Below are 26,123 nucleotides of genomic sequence, written 5' to 3' on the forward strand. Positions count from 1 at the left end.
ACACCAGGAGTTGATTTTTGTTTTTCTTCCGCTTGTTCTTCCCCTTCATCACTTGGTTCAATAACAGACAAGCTTCGCCTTCAATGTAAGATTTGGCATGTCAATTAGGTTGCACAAGTATAGCACTAAACAATGGCATTAATTTTTTGATGAAAGTGGCAAAATACAGGCCAACAGTTGTGAAATATCCTTATCTTACCTCAATGGGATATTGCGGTGCACATACAGATTGGAAGTCTTGTCTCCATTTGGGCAGTTCACTAAAATCAAGCAACATTACCGTACAAGTAGCACAACATATGAAAGCACACTGCAGAATCATGTGAAAGAAGGCTAGTACTGACCTCTCATGACGCGGAATTCAAACAACTCACAAGAAGAAGATCTGAACTAAATTTGCCAACACGGATAGGAAGTAAGATCTCCTCTTGTGCAGTTCCACTAAGATCAAGCAATCAAGCAATGTTGTCGGTGTGACATTTTGGTTGAACTGCACAAAACACTCTTAAAACAAAAGTGTTTTGTGCAGTGCAACAAAAGGTCACAATGGCAACGAGGTGAAGTAGATAACCCTGTTTACACAGAGGTGGAAAGGAAACAACTAGTGGTCAATAACGGTGGATGACACAGAAGCCAACAAAAAGATGCATCTACCTTATCTAAATGGGAAAGAAATCAAGACAGTAGCATTTCTCAAATGGTGGCATTGATTAATATTAACAGAGAGATTATATTAACAATAAAATTCGTTAAACACGTAATTTGCTTTTAACTGTGGCATTGCATCAATTTTCCAGCATCCTTATTAGAGGGTGTCTGTTTACAGGGACATTTTGGTGGAGGGACTAAAAAAACTCCGTGTCAGTCCCATCTAAACCAAACAGGAGGGACTTTTAGGGACTAAAAGTGGGCATTTGGGACTAAAGAAAGAAGACCCCGAGGGAGAGTCTTTTTGGGACTTTTTCCAACAGTTGCCCCTGCCACACATCGCACCTTGTCTCTATTAGTTCATTACTAGGGGTAACATGGTATTTTAGCATGTCATTTAATAACCTCTAGTCCATGTTTAGTCCCTGGAACCAAGCAGGTAGGGACTAGGGAGTTTTTAACCAAATAGGGCCTTAGATTAACAACAGCTAAAGAGTTGCACGGGACAGTGGACGCACCAGCACCATGTGCATCTACCGATGTACTGGGGTGATGCACAGTCTGTTGCAACAAAGAACAAACCACCAAGGAGCGTATTTGTGTTTGTCCTAGTTTTGTTATCTTTAGAAACCTTTCCCTATGTGAGCGCAACAAATCTAGTCCTGCTCAAACTCTACAGCCTTGTCCCCCAAAACAAAAGATCAGTTCGTTACACATGTGCGTACTGCGTTTGTCATTGTTTTCCCTTTTCGACCAACGTAGGTGCTGGATAGCCAGTCTGTACTAGTACTTTCCCCACTTCCTTTCCCCTATGAACCACGTCCTAGATTTATGCTATACAACTCACTACTTTCCCCCATTCCTATCCTCTTTGAACCACGTCTTAGATTCATGCGATACAACTTTCCCCACTACTTTCCCCCTTCCTTTCCTTTTTGAACCACGTCCTAGATTCATGCTATACAACTTTTCCCACTACTTTCACCCATTCCTTTCCTCTTTGAACCACGTCCTAGATTCATGGTATACAACTTTCCCCACTACTTTCCTATTTGATCCAACACCTAGATTCGAGTGCAGAAGCGGAAAAAGCCCACATGCAGCTAGAGCAATGCATGTGGAATAAGTAAATTATACCTTAAGGTTCTTGGGGTGTGGTTCGGTGGGCGACCGGAGGTCGTTCGACCCACACTATGTACGGCGGCGAAGAAGAAGGGGTCGGAGGCCCTCCCGCGCCGCCGCTGGGTGAAAGTGAACAGCTGCGCCGGTAGTGGATTCCCTCCCTTGCCAACGGCGAGAGTGTTAAGCCTCCTTCCCTTCCCGGCAGACGGATCCTGCCGGCTCTTTGACCAGCAGTGAGGGGAGAGAGAGAGGCCAATGAAGTCCTGTTTAGATCTGGAGAGGGTGAGAGAGTGTGAAGAGAGCAACTACAAGCAGACCAGCAGTGAGGGGAGAGAGAGAGAGGCCAACGAAGGTTTAGATCTGGAGAGGGTGAGAGAGTGTGAAGAGAGCAACTACAAGCGCTGAGGCTCCAGCGTGTATATATATACTGGAGAGAGTGTGAAGAGTGCAAACCCTAGAAAACAAGCGCCGAGGCTGCAGCTTATACGTGATGAGGTGATTATACGGTCACTATGAGATCGTATAGCTCCGTATCCATCCATTTTGACCAGTCAAAGAATCCTCCTGGCACGAATTATGCTCAAGTGTAGTTATCGAACCCGAGACCTCAAGTTTGATGAGCGAACAGGCCAACCAGCTACACAACCCTCCCGTTATGTTCAACGAGAGGAAAATAACCTTTTATACATTCCTGCATTCATGTGACAAGCATGCCGTGTTTTTGTGTGTGTGGGAGTCATTGGGATTTAAATCATAATCGTGTCATGTGGCTTTGGTGGTAAGACTATCCACAGTGGTGCGGAAATAATGCAGCCTTAGTCACCTTACCTCTCTCCACGTAGTACGTTGGGTCCCACCAGTCAGAGGGTGAAACAAACAAATTAATAAGAAAAATTAAAAGCGCCAGCGGTGTATCTTACCTCACACATCTCGCTATTGCTCGGGAACACTGTCCAATTGATCCCTCTGTTCGCACACGTACTATTTTAAGTGAATCCTTATTATAACATGCACACAATTTTGGGCACTTGTATTCGACCTAAGTTAGTGTGCCACCGTATCTCGTACGACTCCCTCCGTCTAGGTGTAATAAGTCACGTTAGAAGGTGCAGCAGGACCAAGGTGCAAGCAGATTGGAGAAGGAGAAACTTGACCGGTCATTCCTCCAATCAAAGCCCTGATTTCTGTCTCTAAACGCAACAATTAATCCAAACAACTAAGAGATGTCGTTTTAGCTACCATGCAGGGCCACGTATTAACTCGCATGCAAGCCGACTTTGATTTCTTGACTGATCAACGCGTAGTTGTGCTCCATGCATTGGGTTTCCGGGGGAGATAACAAGGCAGAGTAAGGAGCGTTTGGTTACATTGCTTAGGCTGGTCATAGTGGTGAGTAACTTGGACTAGCAACATGCATATGTTACTAGTCTATGTTACTACTACGCGAAGTTTGCCATTGGAAGCAAGCCGATCTGGCTCTCCTGAGCTAGCAAGGTTTTTCTAGCCCACCCAAGCTAGCTGGCCCACAAAAGCTAACATATTTTAACAGTTCCAGACGCCTAACCTTCCCGGCTATGCTATAAGCTGTTCTTGCTAAGGATCCAAACGCTGCCTAAGTAACAACGCTCGCTAGCAACGAGGCCAGGAGGGGATTGAGATGCGAAGTTAATGGATGACGCCTAAATTTTTTGGGAATATCTAATTTCCGTAGGATGACTTAACACCTAGACAGAGGGAGTACTACTCCTCAGTCCAGGTTTGATGGAATATTCGTCACCTCTTCTCTTCTTGTACATACTCCATTTGTATCTCACTTCCTGTGGCTTTGCACTCACACGATTTTCCTATTCTATGAACCTGCGTGTGCGTGTGTGTGTTTAACAGCATGTGTGTGTTGGAGAGAGCAATAGATCGACCTACTCTTATAGAGAGATGGTGTGTAGTGTACGATTTTAGCCGCGAGAGTCAGTGCATCCTCTCGTTTCCGGGCGTCCGGTAGGGACAGGCGGACAGCTGCCACGCCCACTCCTGACCAGCCTGGCCCACCCAACGCCCCTCCATCGCCCGCGCGTGCTTCCCGCCCGAAACGGTCAGCGCCGCTCCAAAGAATCGGTGCCGCATTCATGCCCGGGCAGAACGGACGCGACCTCTCACTGGCGCCTGCGTTGAAGGGAGAAGCGGATTCAAGAGTGATGGTTGCTTCGTCCGTCCAACTTACTGCTGGGTCTATGTGATTTGACGGCTCATTGGTCATTATTACTGAGGTGGTAGGACTGCTGGATGTCCCACGCTTTTGGTGAAAGGAGGTACTACTAGATTACAATTTTCTCCATTCTTACGGCGGAGGAGTGCAAGGGCAGTGAAAACACGCAGGCTTAGTGATTACATGGCCCACCTCACACTATCACCATATTTTCTGGACATCGTGCGACACCTAACTCTTTACATAGTTCTCCCTCCGTTCCTAAATGCATCTATATACATCCGTATGTGGTTCATGGTGAAATATCTACAAAGACTTATATTTAGGAACGGAGGAAGTACTTGTATAGTACGTACTGTAATTTATCAGCGAGATAGTACAATGCTATGAAGCTTCCAGCTTCTATTACATGTATCTTGCACCCAAGGTTGCCCGTTGCAACATTTCATCAAATACAAAGGAGACTAACATGCATGGTATTGCATCTCAATGATTGACAAATCATAGCAAATATGTACTCCCTCGATTCCAAAATAAGTGTCTCAACTTTATGCTACATACGGAGCAAAATGAGTGAATCTACACTCTAAAATACGTCTATATACATCAGTGTTTGGAGTATGTACTAGTAGTTCATATTAAAATCTACTAAAGGACATATATATTCCAAACAATATGATAATCTCTCTAAAAAAGGTAGTAGGGACGAGGAGTAAACGGAGGGAGTAGTAAAATTTTCTCCTCGTCCTGCGAGCCACCGCGCGCGTGGGCGAGGGAGCGGGCGTAAGGCATACAGTACTACTACTAGTAAGCAAACTTCACCTCATCCTGCGAGCCACCGCGCCTGTGGGCGGGGGAGACGGCATACTAAGCAAGCTTCTCCTTGTTCTGCGAGTTGACGGGACACATCAAAAGTACTCCAGTGTATAGAGCCTTGCCTCTAAGGTAGGCCCCACATGGTTTGCCTCTTTTTTAACATAACGCGTCAAGTCGCAATTTGTTTGTTCACCCGTGTTGATGATCCTCCCTCCATCTAGTGGACAACCAGTACACGTGTCAAATTACCACGTGGGCTGCCTTTTCATACAGAAATGAGCTCCACCGTGTACTCGCGCTGGTGTGGTTGGGAAAGAGACGGTAGTACGTGCGCCGTGCGTGCACCTCTTCTCTTCGTGCACGTCCCCCACCTACATGGGTGTGTGTGAGAGATACAAACCTAGACAAATGGCTTGTGTGTTCGTGAGTGTTTTTTGTTTTGGGGGGGAGGTTGATTTCGTGAATGTATTTGTGGGAATATGTGTCGATGACATCTCAAACAAAATTTTGCATGCAATGTGTGTGAAATGGAGGCCTATCCATATCATATATAGAGGGTCGGGCGATCCACGAGAAGAGAGGGAGGGGTCATAGATATCGATAGAGTCGAAGAGAGGATCAAGTGGGTGGGTGCGAGATCGATGAAGAGAGGCATCGAAATTGTGTGTGTGTGCAAGTCAAAGATATAGGGCGACTGACCTAGCTACCAGAACGTCAGAGGGCACAGGTCAATTTTGTGTGTGGCAGGGAGACATGACTAGAGTGCTCAATTTATCGGTGTGTGTGTGTGGGAGGGGGTGGGGGAGGGGTAGGCAGAGGCCTAACTATAGAGGTAGAACGACTCATATATGTGTTGAGAAGGAGAGACCCATCTATGTCTTGAGGGAGATCGGTCGACATCCATACATAACTGAAGGACGGGAAATAGGATGGGACAGAGAGAGAGAGAGAGGAGAGAGAGAGGGAGGGAGAGGGGTAGAGTGCTGGATGGGTGATGGAGTTGCTTCTCGAAGATGGTGGGAGAGGCCTACTAGACAAACTGAGGGTGGAACTGCAATATTATCAATAAGAGTGGGGATGTGTTTCTGTGTGTGCCTGTGCGTGATAGATCTGTCGGGACACATCCATGGATGATGAAGGGGAACCATGTGTTTGGTAAGTAAACCTAACTAGATCGGTAGATCAATTGTTGTTTGTCGGAGGAAGGGAGAGACATAACTAATGAGGTAGATCGATCGATGCGTGGGGAAAAACGAGTTATAAGGACCTAGCTAGCTATATGTATAGCGGGAGATCGGTCGGTGTACGTCCATTTGTTAGAGGCAAATAAGGCCCGGCGAGACGGATATACATAGAGAATGGAGCTAGGAGGTGGTGCGAGAGGCCCAGCTACTAGCTAGATAGGGGGAGGAGTGTGCGGTTGTGAGATCGATGAAAAGAGGGGCGAGAGTTTACACGTGTGTGGGACCGTATGAGAGACACGAGGCAAGGACACATAAAGGAGGAGATTTAAGGTGCGTGTGTATGTCGTAGTCAGACATCGCTGGAGAGGTTTATCGATCGGTGTGTGTCGGAAAGGAGTTGTGGAGACTGTGGGAGAACAACCTAAAGAAGAAGAAAAATGAATGTGCGTGATGGATAGAATGCTGAGGGAGGGGGAGGGTGAGGAGGGCGTGTGCATGCACGGGATAAAGTTAGTGGTAGCTACAAAGGTTAGAGGATTGTGTGGGTGTAAGAGACTAACAAAGATCATAATTTGATATGAAAGTGGATTCATATATTTGAATAGGAGATCATAGTGTTTTAAACATATGCATGCATGAATATAGCGGTGATACGTGTGTTGTTGTTTTGCACATGTTATACCATAATGTGATAATGCATGGCGTTTGCAACTCACAGCTAAATGTCGAACAATCTAAACCATACTATACATTGAACAATCTCACATTTTATTTGAATTTGTGATAATGTGTGGCGTTTGCAGCTTACAACTAAATATCGAACAATCTAAACAATACTATATATTGAACATTCTCACATTTTATTTGAATTTGTGGTAATGTGTGGTGTTTGCAACTCACATCTAAATACTTGTAGGCGTAGGGGGCGGGGCACCATACATAATGTGATAAACATATTATACATATGAGACATGGTTTAGTTTGTGAAGATCTAGCTAGAGCTTGAAATGTACTATGATTTGAAATCAACATAAAGTGGATTCAAACAATCGAGTTCGAGTTCATATAGTACACATAGTTCATATGTAACTCGAGACTAATCATGTGGTGTGCTGTGAAGATAATACACAAACGATGGTTTAACTTGACAATAATGACGATTGTAGATCTTATTAAAATAGAGAAACGGATTCAAATGCTTTGACTTAACAACAATCATTATTGTGGATCTTATTCAAATAGAGAAACAAATTCAAATTTAGTTCATATTGAAGCGGTAGTATATACGTTTGGAATGCACTAAAACGTTCATTTGAGTACTAGGTTGCATGCATTATACACGTAGTGAAATATTTTAACCGAACATAACATGAATTCAAAGTTTTGAATGACATTTGTAGTGCGAATTGATTTGGTACAATACACGTTAGGCTTGTCCGGAAATTTCAACCCGCACCTTGTTAGCCCGAAATATTTAAGATATATCTTTGTCTCGTTGTGGTCCGACAACTCCCTCCATCTCAACCCGCGCCTTGCTATTCCAAAATTACAACGCGTGCGAAAACTCCCACCTCCTGTGAAATCCCGACACGTGAAATGCCCGTGATACCCCTGAACCGAAAGAACCGCCTCAAATCGGTGGGGGTACTTTCGTAACTTACCCCACATTTCAAACAAGCGCGTCCCTAAGCCATGGTTCCCCACTCCCATCCCATCCGCCCACCCATTCGTACACCGAGGCCGGGACAACCCACGAAGCCCCACACCCTCCTCCGTCCGCCACCCAGCCGGAGCCTCCTCCCCGACGACGTCGTCCACAGCAACACCTCGACGTCCCTCATCCACCGTACCGGATGAGGATCCGTCGTCGATCTGGTCATCCCGCCGGTTCAGCCACCCCGTCCTCCACCTCTAAGGAGCTGCCACGACGTTCCCCTCGTCTTTCGCGCCACCTCCATTCCCACACCGCCGTCTTCACCTGCACCACCGGAAGAGCATCATCATCACCGTTTCCTCGGATGAAGCTACAGCCTAATCGGCGCCACCAAAGAGGTTGTACACTAATCGCCGCATTTTCTTCTTGATTCGATCTCACGGTGCTGCCGGCGCTCGGTCCCGAGCCGACACGGCGCGGCTCCATCCACGGCGGCATCGCCGGCCACTTCCTCCACAGTGTCGCTCCCTCGGCGGCGACATCCACATCAGTAGGAGCTGCTGCTGCTTTAGCTCTCGCTCGCGCTGCTGCTCTGCTCTTGCTCTCGATCCCCTGCCTGGTCTGCTCTTGCTCGCACTGCTGCTCTCGCTCTTGCTCTTGTTTGTGATGCTGCTCCGATTTAGCTACACTTCAGTCGACTGAATTGACTTTTGGGTCAGTCAATTTTCAGGGGGTGGGGGGTCCGCCGGAGTTAAGGAAGAACCAGCCGCAGCGGGGAGGGGGGCTCGTCGGAGAGGTACCCCACTATCTATCTTAGGGTTCAGGGTGGGGGCGATGGTCGCCGGCGGTGGTGGGGCGGTGGCGTGGGGATCGCCGGAGAAAAAGCTCGGCACGGGGGGCCTAGAGGGATGGCCGGGGCGGCGGTGGACCAGCGGTGGGGAGTGTTTTCGGGGCGGGCGGGGGGCGCACCACTGGCCGCGGGCGGCGGGGGGCGGCTGTTTGGCCGGTGGTGGCTGGCGGCTCAGGGGGTGGAGGTTGAAGATGAACTGCAGGCCCTTGATTTCGTATCCAACGGCTGCAAAATCGATTGACCAGAGATGAAAAAGTCAGTCGACTGACGTGTAGCCTCACCTCTAGCGCGTTCAGTTTCGACAATAAAATTCAGTTTTGACAGCAAAATTCAGTTTCGACAGTTAAATTCAGTTTCGACAGTTAAGTTCAGAGATGAGCGGCTGATGTATACATCTAGCACTTTGTGGTTATGTATTTTACGTCATCTATTGGAGATGCTATTAGAATTCCACTTCGGTTAACGTTGTCTCTCTTGTCCTTCTTTAGCCTCGGGGTCGTACAACTCACCGGAGCTGCTCCAACGACGAAACCCTCCATCACAGCGGAGCAGTACCTAGGGCTCCATCTCCAAACGCCTAAGATCTTCTTCCCCTCCTCCGACAGCCAAGTCAGCCGGAGCATCCTCACCGGCCAACCCAATCACGTTGAGATCGACATGGCTTTGCCAAAGAGGTTGTACACTTCTTGTGGTTTGACTTAATCTCACCATGCTTCTTTGCATCCTATGATCTTCCAATTCTTGTGAACCAAACACCCAGATTGGCAGAAATCCTATGTTTTTAAATTCTCTGTTTTGCACGTGCGTTCCTATCCTATTCCTGTCTATTTCCTATCCCTGCATTGTTAGAATCCTCGAATTCAAACAAGCCCTTTCACAATTACTTATGTTACAGATATGTGTCAAAGAAAACCTTGTGTGGTTTGTCCTGCTCCTGCGGTGCTATGTTCCACCCCAGCTCAGCTGCTCCAACGACGGAAGGGTTTACCACAGCAGGGATCCGCTCTCCAGACTGTCTTTCGCCGCCTCAGATCTTCTTCCTCGCCACCGGCAGCCACGACAACTGCATTACCATCATCAACTGAGCAGATGACCTTGAGGACTACACAGGTCCGCAAGAGAGGTCGCACTCTTCCGTGTCTGCTTACGTTATGCATCGCTTAATATGATGACATGCTACTTTATCGTCGTGTTCACCTATTAGACTCCGACTCAGGTCCAAACTTATGCTGAAACTTGAGTTTTTAAATGGTTGTGGGGTACATATTGGGGCAGCAATCAGTACTATCTGTCTACTATCTGGTTAACCTCGGGTGTCTACTATGAGTTTCATGTTGGGTGCAAACAAACATTAAAGGAGCCATTATCTGTATTTTTAACTAAAGCTATTATCTGCCTGCTATCATTGGTTTTGGGTCTATCCATAGTTTGCTACCTTCACTCTGGATTCGTGCATGCACTCCTTACATAATATCACTATGTTTTATTCCTATGCATGTCAGTTATTGTACACAATGGAACTGAACATGTAGAGCAAAAGAGACGAGCCTTGCATGGCAATAAAATTTCATGCAGACGTCGCTCCATGGTGGGCGCAAAGGCAGCCCCCCTCCAGCCATTTCGGATTGTAATCAAGAGGAAGATACTGTTCTGAGGGGGATTCAAAAGCAGAAGACCTCTACTATTTACCCCATGAGGTCTTCGCTCTAACTTGGCATGATGATGTTGGTAATATCATGCATATGTTGCCTTGCATTGCTTACTGTATACATCAAAGATGTCATCTGCTTAGTTTAGACATGCTTTGTGTCAATGCCATCTCTTTAGTTTCTTTATCATATATGTGAATCATGCAATGCCATCTTGTTTAGCCAGGCATCATATATGTGAATTTTGCAATGCCACCCTAGTTAGCCAGTCATCTTATATGTGAATTATATCATGACATCATTTTTTATTACGTGTTAAATTTGTCAACAATTTTAGTACATTCAATTACTCTTCCTGTGCATCAGCCATTCGGCACGGTCATGGAAAAATCTGGAGTGGAAACAAGGTCTTCAGAGCAGACAATGCTATCTGACGAAGCGCATGTCTTGCTGGTTACAGATAGCTCCTCAGATGAGGATTCAGAGACAGATGACCAGTCCTATTCCCCCCCCCCACCGAGGTGCATGCTCTAACTTGGTAGGGTTATGTTGCTCATATCGTGTGTATGGTATCTTGCATTGCTATGTCATTTGCTTAGTTTAGACATGATTTGTGTGAATGCCACCTGTTTAGTGTCTAATTACCATATATGTGAATTATGCAATGCCATCTTGTTGCAAGACATTATATATGTGAATCATGCAATGCTATCTTGTTGCAAGGCATTATATATGTGAATTATGCAATGCCATGCTGTTTAGCTAAGCGTCATATATGTGAATTATATCATGCCATCCTTTTTTTGTATTTCTCATTGCTTTTGTCGACAATGTTTGTAAATTCAACTGCTCTTCCTGTGCATCGGCCATTTGAATTGGTGATGGAGAAATCTGGAGTGAAAACAAGGTCTTCAGAGCAGACAATGCTACCTGCTGAAGCAGATATGTTGCTGGTTACAGATAGCTCTTCAGAGGAGGATTCAGAGGCAGATGACCAGTCCTATTATCCCCCTGAGGTGTATGCTCAAACTTGGCAGCGTTATATTACTCATATCATGCATATGTTGTATTGCAATGCTTAGTTTTTACATCATATACACGATATTGAATGCCATCTCCTTAGTTGACACATCATATATGCGATTGCCCTCTGCTCACTTCCTTAGTATATAATCATATATTTGAATTATATCATGCCATGATGTTTACATAGACAGCATGTATCTGAATTATGGCATGCCAACCCATTTTCTAAAGACATAATATAGTTATATCATCTCATCCTGTTTACATAGTCATCATATTTTGAATTATGTCATTCTATCCGTGAATTATATCATGCCATCATGTTTCCATCGACGGCATGTTTGTGATTTATGGCATGCCAACCACTTTAATAGACACATCGTATAGTTATATCATGTCATCCTGTTTACATAGTCATCATATTTTGAAGTATGTCATTCTATCCTGTTTAGTTAGCCATCATACATGTGAAATTGTGTCATGTTATCCTGTTTAATTAGCCATCATATATTTGAAATTACGTCCTGCTATTCTGTTTGGTTAGACAACATAAATGTGAATTATTTCAGGCCATGTTTTCTTCCCTACTATCCATTGCACATGTCTATCTTACAATGTCTGTACATTCAATTACTTTTCTTGTTTATCAGCCATTTCAATTGGAGGGGGTGATGACGGTATCTGTGGGAGTAAAAACAAGGTCTTCAGAAAAGATCGTGCTACCTGTCGATGGAGATAGAACCACTGTTGTACTTGCCCAAGAACCAGCCCCACCACACATAACCCAGACTCACGCAGATTGTACCCCTACCTAGTTGGACAGAGAACCAGCTACACCCCTTCTAACCCCAACCCCAGCAGATAGTAACCCAGTTCCCATTGACACAACACCATCTCCGCCACAGAGCACCCAAACACGATCAGTTAGTAAGGCAACTGCAGTGCCCAAAGCACGAGGACCACCACTCCAAACCCCAAGTCAACGCTTAAAGCAGAAGAAGAATTGTTCTCAGGTCAGGTTCCATAGCTATGGTTCATACTACTTTGCTCTTGCATCATTGTATTTACTCATACCAACTAATTTCAAATTTGAAGGATGCAATTGAAACTCCAATGGCGCAACAGGTATGTTTTAAACCTATTTCTTTAACGTGTTTGCTGTTGTAACTTGCTCTATGTTGATTTCAGTTTCAATTGAATAAATAGTTATGTTCTCATGCCATGCACATTACAAGTGTTGTTATTGTTGTGTAGTTTCCCACACTTATATTCTGTCTATGCTGCTTTGTCTTAAATAGATATGATTCAAACTGTATCTATCTTGATTTGGCAACATAAACTAGAATGATATAGACCATACAGTGACCATACTACATAGATATATGTTTGTTTCATGCTGTTATTCTGTCCACCTTACTACTGAACTGGTTTACCAAAATGAGTTTCATATATTACATTGTAAACCTGTGATGTGTTTGTTTGTTTCTCTTTTAGAACGCGGATAAAATATTGGAGAAGAGTACCCCATTATGCAATGGTAAAGGAAGTAATGCAGATAAGGTTCAAGATAGTGATACATCCCTGTTGTTCTCCAAGAAAGCTGATAAAAACTATATTGAAGACACCGAGACAACCCCAAAGTCCTGTCTTGATGTAGTGTTCGAGTTACTGGCTACTACTGCTGGCACCAACTCTTCGAACTCGCTGCCTGAATCAGTTCGGCTTCTTGAGTCTCAACTTCAAGTTGAAAGACATCGATCAGATGTTATGCGACAGGAAGCCGAAGGACTGAGGAAGTCCCTGCAGAATTCAGATGCATACTTTCTGGTGCAACAACAAGTGCTGGAGGATTTAAGCGCCAAACAAGAGAAAGTTAATAAGCTTGCTAAGCATCTTGCCAGCATTATGGGTACCCAGGATATTGTTTCTTGAGCTCTTTTGAAGTGGTTTCAGTTCTGGACTTGTTTTGCTGCGGCGTTTATATGCTGCTTTGTTCCCTATATTTGCACTTGTGGCGAACTTTGATGCCCAGTGGATGTAATATGTGTAATAGCCGTGATAGCCTAGCGTAAGTTGCTTGCTTATTTATTTCCTTATTGTCTTGTTTATTTGTTTTCTTGTAGTCAGTGCAGTTCTTTTTCCGCGGTTTGCTAGTGGCCGCAATAACCTATTTTTTAAAACTAGGCCACATTAACAATGGGCTACATATTTACTATAGTTAACATGGGCCTCCTACGGGCCGTAGAAACAATGGGCCTTCTAAGGGCCATAGAGACAATGGGCCTTCTATGGGGCGTAGACACAATGGGCCTTCTACGGGCCGTATCATCAATGGGCCTTCTACGGGCCGTATGATCGGTTGGCCAAACATGGGCCAATAACAGACCACATTATGGCCGTAAATGGGCTAGAGTTGAAATCGTCTGTTCATGGGCCGACCTGAAAGTGCAACTATCCCTGGGTGGTTTTGGTAATTCCTAACAACATATAGCTCATTGAGCTAATGCTATTCCAAGATGAATCTTTCAGGAAAGCTCAATGGTTGGCATGGCATGGATTAGAAAGTGGACCCTTGAAAATGCTAAGGACAAAATATTGGCTCAAGCTCAAAGCACAAGACTCTACATTTTCTATTTTAGTGATCCAAGATCACATTGAGTCTATAGGAAAATCCAATACTATTAAGAAGGGATGAGGTGTTGCTTAATGAGGTGCTTGCTCAAAATGCTTAGTGATATGCTCCAAAACCCTCCACTACTTTCTCACATCCACATATGTCCCACACCACAAGTCCAACTCGGCCCCACCGATTCTTTCTATCCGGAGGCACCGAGTTCAGTTGACGTAGCCACTGCTAGAAACCCTAGTCTTTTCGGTCTCACAGATAGGGATCTCGGTCTGACCGAGATGGGATTGTAATCTCTCTGTTTCCCTTCGTAACGTTTTGGTCAAATCGAGATGAGCGATCGGTCCCACCGACATTGCAATGCAAACACCCTGTTTCCTTTTCGTAATGTTTCGGTCCAACCGAGATGAGCGAATCGGTCCCACCGAGTTTGCGTGACCAACTCTTTGTTTGACTATTACCAAGATCGGTCCCACCGAGTTTGTGTAATCGGTCTCACCGAGATTACGTTATGCCCTAACCCTAATGAAATCGGTCCCACCGAGTTGACATGTCGGTCCCACCGAAACACCTAACGGTCACATTTTGAACCAAATCGGTCTGACCGAGTTCTCTGAATCGGTCCCACCGAGTTTGGTGATTTGTGTGTAACGGTTAGATTTTGTGTGGAGGCTATATATACCCCTCCACCCACTCTTCATTCGTGGAGAGAGCCATCAGAACATGCCTACACTTCCAATACATATTTCTTGAGAGAGAACCATCTACACTTGTGTTGAGGTCAAGATATTCCATTCCAACCACATAAATCTTGATCTCTAGCCTTCCCCAAGTTGCTTTCCACTCAAATCTTCTTTCTACCAAATCCTATCCAATGATATAGAGTTGAGTGTTGGGGAGACTATCATTTGAAGCACAAGAGCAAGGAGTTTATCATCAACACACCATTTGTTACTTCTTGAAGAGTGGTGTCTCCTAGATTGTCTAGGTGTCACTTGGGAGCCTCCGACAAGATTGTGGAGTTGAACCAAGGAGTTTGTAAGGGCAAGGAGATTGCCTACTTCGTGAAGATCTACCCTAGTGAGGCAAGTCCTTCGTGGGCGACGACCATGGTGGGATAGACAAGGTTGCTTCTTCGTGGACCCTTCATGGGCGGAGCCCTCCGTGGACTCGCGCAACCGTTACCCTTCATGGGTTGAAGTCTCCATCAACGTGGATGTACGATAGCACCACCTATCAGAACCACGGATAAAAAATCTCCGTGTCAACATTGCGTTTGCTCCCTCAAACTCATCCCTTTACCTTCATATGCAATTGTTTTACATTCCGCTGCTATACTCTTAGAATTGCATGTGTAGGTTGATTACTTGACTTGTGCTATGTTGCTAAAATCTGCCAAGAACTAAAATTGGGAAAAGGCTAGATTTTTATTTGGTCAAGTAGTCTAATCACCCCCCTCTAGACATACTTTCGATCCTACACGACCATAACGGGCCGTCGTTAATCGGCCGTATTTGATGACGCTATGAAAACGGCCCAACGTATTAACGGGCCACAAACGGGCCGACTGTAACCACGGGCTGTATTTGGCCCACAAGCAGAAAATGACAGTAACGGGCCGAAAGTAAACGAATGTTGGAAATGAGCCCAAGAATAAATGGGCCCTGAGAAGGCCGAAAGATAACATGGGCTGGAAACGGCCCAACGAAATAATGGGCCGTTAATGGGTATAAAGTGATACACTGTTCTTTACGGGCCAGTTTTACCACGGGCCGTTAATGGGCCAAGGGTTACTAAGGGCCTCATATGGGCCAAAAGACGTCATGGGCCATACATGGGCCGGAAGTTAAAATGGGCTGGAATTATATTGGACGACCCAGATGACGCTACTGGGCCTAATTCGGATAGGCCGTAAACGGGCCCTGGGTTAGCGGGTTGTAAATGTGCTATATGCGAACAGGCCGTTAACTGGCTTGCCGTGGGCCGGCCCGCCACCTTTTGACCAAGTCAAATGGGTCGGCCTTTTCATAGGAATGGGCCTCTGTTGGGCCGTGCCACATGTCGACGTATCATATGCGCTTTGGGTCCAATGAGTGGATGACATCTGTCCCAACGGTGAGCCGGCACATGTTTCCTCTAGCCGACGTATCATATTCTACACGTGGAAAATCCCCATTGGTTAGGGCTGTTAACGGGTTATCGGATCCAAAACCAGACCCAATAGCTTAACGGCATTCCGTTACGGTGGATGCCACGTGTCGGTCACCCTTGACGAAAGCACTTCTGTGACGCGCGATTTATCGTCATGGAAGTGGACACTTCCGTGATGATAATTTTGGTAATGTCATGGAACACGTCTACGACAGCACAGGTATGACTATCTTGATTCTGTCATAAATTTGTCATGGATGTACATGCATGACAAAAAACGTGACCTACTGTGACAAACACGTATCATCACGGAAGTGTATTTTTTTGTAGTGCCGGCTTGCCTGCGCCGGCGAGACGCCGCTGCCACCGTTCGCATAGCCTCGTCCAGGGCCGCTACTATGCGCCTCGCGAGGATAAGTCCCCACTGCCGTCGAACACCGAGCGGGCTTTGCCCATTGGTCTCACCCGGCAGCGGCGAGGGGGGCTGGGGTAGAGAAGGGGAACAGGGGTGGCGGTGGCTAGGTTTCGCTCGTGCCGCCCCCCGGGAGCGACGCGAGCATTTTCTCTTGACTATTCATTACTCCTAAAATGATGAAATTGCTCATTTGCTCATGCTCCAAGCCCTCAAGGCAAAACTACACTTGCAGATATACATATCCGCCGAAGAGCATCTACAGCCGGACTTTGCAAATCTTGTTGGGAAACGTTGCAGGGAAAGCAAAAAAATTCTACGCTCACGAAGGATCTATCAAGGAGATGCATAGCAACTAGAGGGGAGAGTGTGTCTACATACCCTCATAGAGCGTAAGCGGAAGCGTTTGACAACGCGGTTGATGTATTCGAACTTCTTCGCATTCCAACCGATCGAGCACCGAACATACAACACCTCCGCGTTCAGCACACGTTCAGCTCGATGACGTCCTGTAAGTGCATCTAGTGCCCCTTAGTGATTTTGGTGTATTGAAGACATATAGGTTAAGGGACTAAAGAGTTTGTGAGTGTACACAGGTCTATAAGTCTATGAGGAGTTTGATATTTATAGAGAAAGTCGACCCCTAAAAATGAATGTCTTCAACTGAAGACTTTGGTTTTCTGAAGACATTGAAAGTGAAGAAAATGGTGTGACCGTGAAGACTTGATATTCATGCGAGGATTATGAAGTAAGAAGACTTATGTTTTTGTAGTTTCGTTTTCTCTTTCTGGAGTCATAGGAAACACCGTACTGTTAAAGGGGTCGAGGTAAAACTAAGGAAAAGTTTCCAAGTGATGCTCATCTCAAAATCCTACACCCACCAATCCTTTCGAGTGAAGCCATTGGAAATCTCATACAGTTCAGTCAATTTCTTCAGTGACAGAGACGAAGTTCTTATGGTCTCTGAGGAATTTGTTTTGACTGAGGAGTTAGGAATGCGCCAGTGCGGATTGCCTACAAGTGAGGAACATCATAGCCTTGAGGAATTTGAGAGCTCAAGTTTCCGACCATTGTTGTGTTATGCGCCAGCTGTCCCAAAATATCTACCCACCTAACGGTCATATCATTGAAGGGCATTTATGTCTTATCATGTCGGGTTGCTCCCTAGGCTATAAATAGCCGCCCCCTACAACCACTAGCTGGTTGGCTGCTCCGAGAGAAACTGACACTTGTCATTGAGAGCATCCCATCCTTCGAGCACTTCGAGAGAAAATCATCGAGTGAGGAAAACCCAAAGCCAAACATCTACAAACCCAAAGTGATTGAGAATCACTAAAGAGATTGTTCCTGCGTGGAACCGACGCTTGTTACCTTTGAGGACCGTGCATCTTCCAGACGGTTAGGCGGCATGGTCTAGAGCATCCAAGAGGAAATTGTGGATCGCCGAGTGACCGAGTCTGTGAAGGTTTGGAAGTCACCTGAAGACTTACCACGAGTGATTGGGCAAGGTTTGTGTGACCTTAGCGCAAAGGAGAACACGGTGAGGACTGGGTGTCCGGGACTGTGTGTCCTCAGGTTTAAATACCTAGCCGCTCCAACCAGACGTACGACTGTCACAGCAGTTGGAACTAGTCTACCAAATCACTGTCTTCACCGAGCTACTGGTTCTATTTTGTCAACCCTTCCATTTCCTCATTACTGTGTTGTTGTACTTGATCATTACTGTTTGAAGACTTTGGCTGAAGACTTTCTCAATTTCCTCAATCATATTTCTTCAGTAAGTTTGTCTTCAGCCTGCATATCCTATGTTTACGCTTCCTGTACTCATTGCTTGTTTTCATTTCGTCATGATGACTGTGCTACTGCTTTGTTATGCTTACATCTGAGTACTTATTCTGCTGCTAGTTGTTCGTGACTTAGGAATTTCCTCACCCTGAAATTCCTCAGTGACAAATTTGTTAAAAATTGCCTATTCACCCCCTCTAGTCAATATAACGCACTTTCACGTCCTCTGCATTCTTGATCCAGCAAGACGGAGAGGTAGTGGATGAGTTCCGGCAGCACGATGGTGTGGTGACGGTGATGGTGAAGTGATCTCTGCAGGGCTTCGCCTAAGCACTACGAAAATATGACGGGGGGTGTAAACTGTGGAGGGGGGCACCGCACACGACTAGGCAATTGTTTGTTGTGTGCTAGGAGCCCCCCTCCTACATATATATAGGTGGGAGGGAGGGAGGAGCAGCCAAAGGGGGCGCCCAAGTAGGAGGAATCCTACTTGGGGTCTCTCCCAAGCCGCCCCCTGCCTTATATAGGTGTGGGGGGAAGGCACGGGAGGGTGCCCCCCTTCCTTTCTCCCATGAGAGGGAAAGGCAGGAGGGGCTAGCCCTCCCCCTTTCCTTCCCTAGGGCTGTACGGCCAGGGAGAGGGGTGCACCATCCCCTTGTGGGCTGGTTTGTCCCTCCTTTGGCCCATTAAGCCCATATCACCTACCGGGGGTGTCTGGAACCCCTTCTGGTGACCCGATGGCTACCCGGTGCATCCCGAAACCCTTCCAGTGTCCGAATACCATTGTCCTATATATCAATCTTTACCTCTTGACCATTTCAAGACTCCTCGTCATGTCTGTGATCTCATCCGGGACTCCGAACAATATTCGGTCACCAAAACATATAACTCATACAACACTATATCGTCAATGAACGTTAAGCGTGCGGACCCTACGGGTTCGAGAACTATGTAGACATGACCGAGACACCTCTCCAATCAATAACCAATAGCGGAACCTGGATGCCCATATTGGTTCCTACATATTCTATGAAGATCTTAATCGGTCGAACCGTTATGACAACATACACAATTCCCTTTGTCCATCGGTATGTTACTTGCTCGAGATTCGGTCATCGGTATCTTCATACCTAGTTCAATCGCGTTACCGGCAAGTCTCTTTTGTCGGTGTTCTGGGAATGGGGGTACCCAGACTTGCCTGCCTGCAGCCCATGGTGTGGCTCCATCGATGGCCTGGTACGGCCCAGCTTCGACATCAACAACTCAAGACCCTCGCGAGGGGCCAAGCCTCGCGAGGCGGACGACATCAAGACCTCCATGAGGGGCGGCTTCCTCAGGCTGGCTCCCAAGGAGCAGAGATCTCTATGCAAGGCTCACCTCGTGAGGTTCGGATGATGTGAGCCATGACAACCAAGGCCAGGCGGGCGCCAGCAGGCGCAGTGTACCAGTTTCCTCTTTGGTGCTAAGGAGGCAAACGCAGGCGTGGAGTCCCGAGGAATCAGCCAAAGGTTTCCATTCCGATGGAACAAGACCAAGACCGCCAAGACGGCAGGGCGGAGTTCACCGCCAAGCCCACCACGGTGTCACGACCAGAGGCTTTTGCAGGCGAAGACTACTTTTGTCAGGATAGCATGTACTAGCTGTCCCCCTTGGAATTTGGCCGTTGTGGGATCCCTTCCCGCCTTTCATTTGGGAAGAGAACCAAGGCCACTATAAATAGGACCTAGCCACCACCGTAGGAAGGGGACGGATCATTCAGATCATCCTCACACCCACCAGCTCATCGAGCACAAGAACACCTCTCCTCCTGAGGTTATTCTCCCACTGTACTAGTTCATCCTTAGCCCCTCGAGGCCAATCAACCACAAAGCAGGAGTAGGGTTCTACAGCGCATGGTGGCCCGAACCTGGGTAAAATGTTGTGTCTCTTTTCCATTCAGTTCTTCGAGCTAGGCCATGAGATTAGCGAGTAGGTAGATTGGGGAGGACGAGTTCTTCGCACGCACCCCAGAGTTCGAACCTCTCAAGGGTCTGCGGAACCTAAAATCCGACATTTGGCGTGCCAGGTAGGGGTGCGTCGGAACCTCTCTTCCGCCGGTCGACTCGCCACCGCTCCACCGCTTCCATGGCTGACGCCCGTCGAGCCTGTACTGAACGTCGGGCCGCCCTCGCCGCTCGCGTCGCCCAGACGGCGCCTGCTGGCGGGCCTCCCCGTCGTTCTCCATCGCCTGCCGCCAACGCCGCTATCGGCCCGGAGGGGCACGAACAGCAAGCTTCATCCCTGCACCCCTCTGTGCGGCGTGATGGGCGCACTGCCACCCCGTTGCTGACTCCAGCTGGTTCATCGTCCCATGCTCGTCACGGCCCAGCAGACGCGCAGGCTGCGCTGCTCATGGCGTGCGAGCTCCTACGCTATCGCCCTGTCGATGACCTCTATGAAGACTGGCTGGACCGCATCGCCGAGCTCGTCAGCATCGCCGGGGGCTCTCCTGCACCATCTCTCTCGCCGCCTCGCCCGCCGCCTGCTACGAGTGATGTAGCCCACGGAACACCTCCTTCGCCTCCCCGTCAAGACATCGTCCTCGGGCCAAGGCGCGACCCACCGCGTAGGGCGCCAGCGCATGAGGAAGAAAGCTGCCATGTGGTTCAGCGGCCGCAAGAAGATGCTCGCGCACTCCCAGCACCGCCACGTCAAGACCGTGCACCGCCTGCAGCGGTGGCATGCTAGCGCCAGGATCAGGCTCCACCTCCACGATGGGCTCCTGTGACCACAGCGGGTTGCTGCGCCTTCACTCCCGAGCTACGCAGTGTTGTCTGGTCAGGGAAGTTCAAGCCCGACCTGCCTCCATGCTACGATGACACCCCCGACCCTGCTGAGTTCCTGCAGCTCTACGAGCTAAGCATCGAGGCGGCCAACGGCGACGAGAAGGTTATGGCGAACTGCTTTCACATGGCCCTCAAGGATGGCGCGTGCTCGTGGCTCCTGAACCTGCCCGTGGGATCGATCTCCTCCTGGGGCGAAATGCGAGAGTGTTTCGTCGCCAACTTCCAGGGCACCCGTGACAAGCCGCCGGCTACGGGTGACCTACGGCGCATCAAGCAGCAGCCAGGGGAGACCTTGCAGAAGTAATCCAGCACTTCAACAGTGCTCGCCTAAAGATCCCCAAGGTATCAGACGAGGCCATCATCTCGGCATTCACTGATGGCATCCGTGACGTCAAGATGAAGGTGGAGCTCGCCATACATGAGGACCTATGCACGGTCCTAGAGATGTTCAACATGGCAACCAAGTGTGCGAGAGCTGAGGAGGGTCGCCTCTCCCTTCTGGAGCTCCCGAGGGCTGACCTAGAAGACAAGAAGGCCAAAGCCAAGGACGTGAAGTGCAAGGGACCGGCCTTGCTTGCGGCCGAACCAGAGATGAAGCGCGGTTGTGATCACCCGGAGTCATCCAAGGGCGGTCGCCCGTTCTGCGTCTTCCACAACGTGCACAGCCACAATACCAACGACTATCAGGAGCTCAGGGCCATCCGCGACGGGCACCTCAGTCGTCGCCTCGAGCGCAATGATCGAGGCTATGGCCACGGAGGAGGCCGAAGTGGAGGATTCTGGGATGACCGCGGCCCCCGCCAGGAGTGGCGCGATCAGCCTCGTGAGGAACGCTGGTAGGGCCAGCCTCACGAGGGCCCCTGGAGGGACCAGCCTCGTGAGGACCGTCCTCAGGACAACACTGGCCTCCCTCCGCTGCCACCACCACCAAGGAGGAACGATGACCACCACCAGGACGAGGGGGCTGGGGGCTTCCAGGAGCCTCATGCCATCGCCTGCATCCTGGGCAGCGCTCAGGCCCCTGCCTCTCATCGCATCTTCAAGCAGTTTGCCCGTGAGGTGAACGCGGCCCTCCCCAAGCTCGAGGCTACGCGTCCTCTCAGGTGGTCCAAGTGCGCCATCACCTTCAGCTCGTCCGACCAGCTCAAGTGCACGGCAACTGCTAGTGCCCTCCCGATGCTTTGCTCGCCCATCATCAGCAACATCCTCGTCATCAAGACCCTCATCAAGGGTGGAGCGTGGCTTAATGTTCTGTCCATCGAGACGTTCGACCGCCTCCAAGTGCCCTATGACTAGTTGCAGCCCACCAAGCCTTTTTCAGGGGTGACCGACGGTTCCACCACCCTGATAGGGCAGATCCGCCTCCCTGACACCTTCGGCAAGCGCGACAACTATCGCACGGAGCTCATCGACTTTGACGTCGCCCACATCCGTCTTCCATACAACTCCATCCTTGGGTATCTAGCCCTGGCCAAGTTCATGGCAGTGACTCATCATGGTTACAATGTCCTCAAGATGCCAGGGAGCTCCGACATCATCACGGTCGTCTGCAAGGAGAAGGACGCAGTGTGCTCTCTCGAGCGCGCCTACCAGGCTGCGGCGGTCGAGAACCCAGAAGACGAAGGCGCCATCTACCCTCCTGAGGCTGTCCCCAAGAAAAAGAAGCAACTGCTCCACCAAGAACCTCAGGAGAGCGGTGTGTCCAGCGGCACCACCTCAGGACCTGCGCCCACGGATGGGACGCCTCCCTCTCTCGCAAAGGAAGGCGCGCCTGGCGCCCCTCTGAGGCTGGGCTCAGGGGCTCTCCTCTGGAGGGCCTCTGACCTAGCCAACATCACGAGGGAGGCGCCCGGGCACCACGTGGTGGCGTGCTTCAACACGCGCTTCCGCCAGGTGGGCGCAGGGCACGGGGTGCCAGGTGCACAGGAGTTCATCACCAAGGCAACCGAGGAGCTTCAAGAGGCGAGAGCCATGCGCGGTGACCGTCGCCCACCACCCAGTGCGGCTCCTTGTCCTGGCAAGGACAGCGAGCTACGCGCCTGCGTCAACATCCCTGGGCTCAACAGGGCCGCATCTCAGGGGCGCTTCTGGCCATCACGCGCTGGCCGGTGCGAGGGTCCCCCTCACAGCTATGTTCGCATACCTTTTGACTTGCCGAATGCGGCTGTTACATTCCAGCGCCACATGCGGAGCGTCCTGGCGGCTTAGGAGGCCAGGCACCAGGCAGTCCTGACGGAAATGGCGACGGTTCTTCACGAGCCTCCCGGGCCTCCAGAGCCTGCCGAGGTTTAGGACCTAGGTGGCTCATGAGGAGTGACTTCTTCAGCACGCGTCTTCTTCAGCTACTTCAACATCTCTTTAGCAATAGTGCCAGGTAACATTTTCTGGTTTATTCAGTTGGGGGCGCTCCTCGGGCTGCATCATCCCCAAGCCACATGGGTCCGTCCCTGTGGCATGTATCGTTTTCCGCATCTATCAGAGCTGGCTTTACCTCCTTCCATGAGTTGCTTTATGGTTACCATATGCCTGTCTGGTACTTCGCTGCCATGAACGCCATACGCCCTTGCAAACCCACCCACGACCGCCTCGTGATTAAGAACGGGCACGACGTCTGTGCTCGGGTCCGTCCCTGCAGCGTCGCTAAACCCAAGAGGCTGAGCTCTGGCTCACGGGCCAGCTCCCGTGCACATCACCTACCATGGCCTTATTCTCGCATGAGCTAATTGCGGCAGATGGGCTAGGGAGCGCGACCCGGTGCCTCGTCACCATGGGAGCCGCGCACCGGTTGTCTTTCTTTAGGACTTTCGCATGAGAAGGCTGGGCACGACGTCTGTGCTCGGGTCCGTCCTTGCAGCATCGATAAACCGAAGGGCTGAGCTCTGTCTGGCGGCCCGGCACCATTCATGTCACCTCCTGGGGTCATTGGTGTTTGGCCTTCTCATGTGATAACCTCAGGAGATTCACTCGGCACAGGTTGCCTAACCATCTCGCAGGGCCATCACAAGTGTTCCGAATCAAACTCAGGCGCAACCCGCCTTGAGGTAGGGCCTCGTAATTCCCGCGCTGGCTCACGAGTGCCCATACACACCTCCTCTAGCCCTGCCGTGCAAGCCACGTGTCAGGGCGGGGCTGTACATGCCCCGGGGGCTCCACTCAGAGGGAGCCCCCACCCACGCACAAGTGGAAGCACCATGCTCCGTGCTGGTAGTCGACACGGTCGAGGAGCAGCTATGCCCGTACAAGTGCGGAAGCACCATGCTCCGCGCTGGTGATAAACATCTGAGGACGGCCCCATGGCCGCAATAACCTCAGGGAGCCTCCAGGCTTGGTATTCAGCCTCACCGCAATGCTTTCCCTTCGGGAGAGTCGCGCGAGGGGGATGGGCACGGGGGCTACGCTCAGGTCACGCCTAGCATACGCCACCCTACCAGGTCCCTCGGACCTGGTCTTCGCGCACCCCTCCCGAGCAGGGCCTCGGCGAGGAAAGGTATGGAGGTCTGTTCATACGTGAAGGGGGCCTCCTGAGCATTGTGACTCTGGAGCCTAACTGGTCACGTAGCCCCTCACCCCTTGGTCTCGTCCTGGTCATTCGGATGACCCAACGACGACTGAGGTATGCACGGGGCCGGGCCCTGCCAACGCAGAACGCTAAGGCCTACTCTCGCATCTCCTTCCCGAGGGTTGTTTGCACGTCAAGGGGGACTCCTGAGCATCGCGACTCAGAAGCCTAACTGGTCACGTAGCCCCTCACCCCTTGGTCTCGTCCTAGTGATCCGGACGACCCAACGGCGGCTGAGGTACGCGCGGGGCCGGGCCCTGCCGATGCAGAACATTAAAGCAAACGGAAATTAGATCGCAGAATCCTAGCAAATTATTACAAAACATATTGTCTCTTAAAACTACCAGGCATAAGTTTTTATGCCTCCACGAGGCATGATATATGTTGCAGGACTTAAACGGAGGGGAGCGCCAGCAGCGAGCCTCTTCTACAGCCTTGGGAACTGCCATCGCCCCCAAGGGGAGTCCCGTCGTCGACGACGTCGTCGTCGCCCGTGCCGTCAGCCGTGGTCGTGGGGTCGACGGCACCGTCATCCATGGTCGCGGCGTCAACGGCGAGGAACTTCCGCAGCAGGGCCTCCACCTGGTCCTTCACGTCTTCGGCAGCGGTGGTGTAGCGCTTCGAGTCCACAGGCTCAAGCAACGCACCAAAGTCGAAGCTGGGGTCGCGAAGATGGAGGTGGCTGAAGACGCGTGTCACGGCCGAGGTGGCGAGCATGCGGGCTTCTCCTTCCACCATGGGGCCAACCCCAACGACCTCGAGCACTGTGATGAGCTTCACGAGCAGCTCGGCGGGGCCTTCCTTCGAGGTCACCAGCAGCTCCTTCAACCCGCTACCGTAGAGATCCTGCAGTGCCTCTCGGGACCTCTTCTCGAGGGAGTGATACGTCTCCAACGTATCTATAATTTTTGATTGTTCCATGCTATTATATTATCATTCTTGGGTGTTTTATAATCATTTTACAGTCATTTTATATCATTTTTGGGACTAACCTATTCACATAGTGCCAAGTGCGAGTTGCTTTTTTCATGTTTTTTACATTGCAGGAAATCAATATCAAACGACGTCCAAACACCGTGAAACTTTTTGTGGATTTTTTACGGACCAGAAGACCACCAATGGGCCAGAGAAGCACCTGGGGGGGTGCCCCGAGGGGGCACAACCCACCAGGGCACGCCTGGGGGGCCAGGTGCGCCTAGGTGGGCTGTTTCCACCTGGATGGCCTCCCGCACCCTCTCTTTACCCTATCAATTCACAAATATTCCAAAACCCTTCGGGGTTACCCTAGATCAGAAGTTCCACCACCGCAGGCCTCTGTAGCCACCGAAAACCAATCTAGACCCTTTTTGGCACCCTGCCGGAGGGGGGAATCATCTCCGGTGGCCATCTTCATCATCCCGGCGGCCACCACGATGAGGAGGGAGTAGTCCACCCTCGGGGCTGAGGGTTTGTACCAGTAGCTATGTGTTTAATCTCTCTCTCTCATGTTCTTGAGATGTCATGATCTTGATGTATCGTGGGCTTTGTTAATATAGTCGGATCATATGGTGTTTTCCCCTCTCTATCTTGTTGTGATGAATTGAGTTTTTCCCTTTGAGATTTTGTTGTTATTG

Source organism: Aegilops tauschii, chromosome 4 (genome assembly GCF_002575655.3).
Source record: "Aegilops tauschii subsp. strangulata cultivar AL8/78 chromosome 4, Aet v6.0, whole genome shotgun sequence".
In the NCBI taxonomy this organism is placed as follows: Eukaryota; Viridiplantae; Streptophyta; class Magnoliopsida; order Poales; family Poaceae; genus Aegilops; species Aegilops tauschii.